Below are 3,904 nucleotides of genomic sequence, written 5' to 3' on the forward strand. Positions count from 1 at the left end.
GTTGTTTTGGTTTTTTTTTTCATGAGATTTGTAGTGTGTCCAGTGTTTTTTGATGGCATCAAGTTAGCATCAGATATTTTCTATAACAAATCATAATATTTGGCAGGGGAAGTGTTGAAATGTGACATCCCATACTGCCCTTTGTTTGGAAAAAAATGCAGCTTTAGCTCTTGGAATTGCTCACTGAGGTCGACATGACCATCTGCTCTACTACGTCCTAAATGTGTACATTTGCCAACTGAGTGGGACAGACACTCTGCCTCCTGGAGATATTCAAAAACTGCCTCCGCCCCAATCTATAACCGCTAGCCAGACATATTAACATCCTTATGCAAATACATCCTCTCTGCCAAAGATATTACCAGTTGTAGAGAATAACATACGAGATAAACAGCATCTGTATCATTAGATTTGGATTTATTTACATTATTCTCTTTTTAAAGCTGGGTTGGGTCGGTTAGCAGTGGCCACATTAGAGGTCACATTAAAATTCATGTTGAATCTGTGCTTATCTTCTTTCTTTATCGCCCCAAATCAGCATTGTCTTCAACTTTTTTTGTTTTAAAGGAGATACAGTAATCTTGGCAAAGATGAAAGAGGCAATGATTAAGAGAATATGACAGATGCTCTGAGTCGTCGCCTTTCTTCTCATCTCCTGATTGCTCTCAGGCGCGAGAGGAGTGGATCCATCCCTCCTTCAAACTCCTATCACTCTCCTCATCTCTGCCTGTCTCCTTGATACGTCCTCCTGGACTCTATCTTATCCACTTCTGTACAACCCTCAGACTTCAGACACTTTTATCTCCTCTCCTCTCCCCTGACTCTATCTTTCCTGACTCCTCCAAGTTTAGCCCCCCCCCCACCCAAAACAATACCCCCAAAACAACCTTATGTTCTCCTTCCACTCCTCAGCTTGACCATGCTCTTTGTAGTTTACTGACAGAAAATCGACATGAAGTAAGATCAGACAGCAGCGAGGCCTTTGTGCTGTTGCAACTTTCGTTTTGACGTATAACCATTCCTTTAATCAACATCAGATGTTTTGTTCTTGCTGTTGGAAATTAAGGTAAATAAAATGTGTGATTGTGACTTCTGGTTAAAGCCAAACAGTGTTTCAATCATGTTGCTTTAATATAACTGTGAAAACTTCTACTTTCTTCTATCTATCAAGACTTATATATAACCCAAAATGAAACAACAAAAAATATGTTTTCTCAAATGAAAGCGCTTCTCTTCTGCCACGCCCTCCGTCTCCCCGGCCTGATGCTGCTCTCCCGGTAGCTTGTGATTGTGTGAAGTGGAGACAGGTGTGCTGGAGTCAGAGCAGAGCCACACCAGCTGCACCTCGACGTCTATAATCAAGCCTCTACAAATACTCGGCTCTGCCACTTCCACCGCTGCCAGATCGCAGCCTCAGCATCAGTCAGTCTACGCTTGGAGCCATTTTTCATGTTTTCTTGTTGTCTGTTTTTCCCGCCCTCACCTAACCGCATCTTCTGTTCCCTGTAGTTCCATCAGCTCTATCTACGGCCCCTCATCTCATCTCATCTCATCTCATCTCGTCGGCCCTGCTTCCCTGCCCTGGACCCCCTGTTCTGCTCTTCCCAGCGTCCAAGCCCAATCCTCAGCTTCCAGCCGAAGCTTCCCCTGGACTGCGTTCCCTTTCCCCAGCCTTCAAAGTAAATACCTTGTTGCTGTTATATCCCTTTTTCCTCGCCTTGAGTGTCTGCTCTACCCCCACGTAACAACAGAAGTCATAATGAGTAATGAGACAGGTTCTAGATTAGCCAAATGTATTCAAAAAAATAAACGAATTATTACCCAAACTATCCAGGATCGTCCTAAACATTTAACAAACCGACTTCCTGCTTCAACTTTTTGCTCACCGTAACCATGCACACGAAGTTCCTGTGCAATGAAGGGTACTTGGGGACATTTTTTTTTTAAATTTCATAAATGTAAGATTTATTCATTCCATGATTTCGAGTGCTGAATACTGAGAACAGCGAGAACCACTGGCAACAGCTCCCAGACAACATTAGGTCTGTTCACTCTCCTGGACAAAAACGCCAATTTCTCAGCAATCTTTTTACTTTTCAACATTTTCAGATAGGTACTATAGAGGAGAGTTCTGGCAGAAAAATAAAACTTTTTCAATGTGCTGCAGTCTATTAGGGTGCATCAAGATTGAGTCTTATGGACATAGAGTCCAGCGTAGGTGAGACATGGCAGGAAGTTGTGACAGTTTGTTATTGAGGGAAAAATTCTGACTTTTAAATTAGACGAAGGAATTTCATGATTACACTTAGCAGAGAAAACTGTTAATCAGTGCACTGTTATGTGTTTTGATTGATGTGATATTTTAGTATGTTGACATTTATGTCACTAGGAAACAGCATTTTGAAATCATTTTGCTGCTTTTATTCAAGGGATGTTGAGGTGATGATGTTGAGAATGTTATTAAAATATTTATTTGTTGGTATTCTTATTTCAGCCTGGTACACAACAAGATATAACACTGGTATACTTGTTTTAAAGAGGATGCTGTTTGTGGTTTTCTATCATTTATACACTGTTATAACGTCAGATGTCTATGTTAAACAAGGTCATAGTTTCAAATCGTAGGTGAACATATATAAAAATGCTCCCTGAGAGTCAAAATCCAGGGCTTCAGCCTGCCCTGAATGCTCCATTTGCAAAGTTATCTCTATATTTCCCCATCAAACCGACATCAGATTGTTTACCCATAAATGGCTGTCTGCTCCGTAGTCTTTGTTGCTACAGTTTTTTGCATTGTCCACTCACATGTTTTGGATCGGATTTGGGCTTAAACATGTTCTGATGTATTTGAGAAGTTTAAATTAGAACGAGTTTGTTTACGTAGCCACCAGAAGCTTCCTGAAGTTGGCCAATCAGAGCAGAGAGGGCGGGGCTTAAAGAGACAGGAGCTAAAACAGCCTGTTTCAGACAGAGGCTGAACTGAGGGGCTGCATAAAGGGTCAGTATAAGATAAATATGGTAAGTTTTTTGAACTGTAAATCAGTCAAATATGTTCCAGTATAACCCTTGAATAAAATATAGATCTGTATATGTGCATGTTATGTTCCTCTTTAAGCATTTGCATTTGTGTGATGGTTTCCTCCACATATTGCATCCTCAGAAATGTGTGTTTGCACCCTAAGATGCAGTTAAGCCCATGAACAGTAGGGGCAGTAATATCAGGATGTGAAGTAGCAACAGACTCACAACAGCAATGGTGGGAAAGTTATGAAGAGAAACTAGTAGACTATGTTGTCGCTGCTTGCTTTTTCTGCAATTATCTTTATATTAACAACATATTGACCTCCTCGAGCGTCGACATTATATTTATGTTGTGCAAAATTGGACGATCGGCAGCTAGATATTCTAGTGTCATAGGGCCACGGATGAGTCAGCCCTTATCTGCATTTTTTAATTTAGTTTTTAATCCTCCAGCTGCAGACAAAGTACCCAGACAAGTATGTGAACAAAGTTGCTTGCATCACAGCTGCTTGTCTCTGCATATTTTTAATAAAAAAAAAGCAAGCATATAATAAACCATAGTCGTATAGCTGCTAAAAATTGTTTTCAAGAAGTAAAAGTGTAGATTTTGGTAATTAATGAGTTGCCTTTGGTGAAAGGTTATTGTAATTATGTGGCTAGTATCATTAGATTAGCTCCATATATTTAAAAATTGGCAGGAAAATTGCAAAGATGTAGTATAATGACTCAAGTCTAGATTTCTATCATATAGTCAGACACATCAGCTGCAGGATATAAAGCACATCTTGATTCTGTAGTCTGCATCAGCAAAAGAGCAGTAAAAAACCAGCCTCATCTGTCTGTCTTCATATTGCAGCAGTCAACATTCAGACTGTGTCAACCT

The 3,904-nt window shown here is 40.2% G+C and overlaps 1 long non-coding RNA gene across 1 annotated transcript; it reads left to right on the plus strand.

The window, feature by feature from the left end:
- Positions 1-1,315: 1,315 nt before the first annotated feature.
- On the plus strand, positions 1,316-2,478 carry LOC122992515. The gene is made up of 2 exons (XR_006406062.1): positions 1,316-1,422; positions 1,510-2,478. It is a non-coding gene; the product is annotated as an uncharacterized LOC122992515 (long non-coding RNA).
- The last annotated feature ends 1,426 nt before the right edge of the window (positions 2,479-3,904 follow it).

Source organism: Thunnus albacares, chromosome 11 (assembly GCF_914725855.1).
Source record: "Thunnus albacares chromosome 11, fThuAlb1.1, whole genome shotgun sequence".
NCBI classification, from domain to species: domain Eukaryota; kingdom Metazoa; phylum Chordata; class Actinopteri; order Scombriformes; family Scombridae; genus Thunnus; species Thunnus albacares.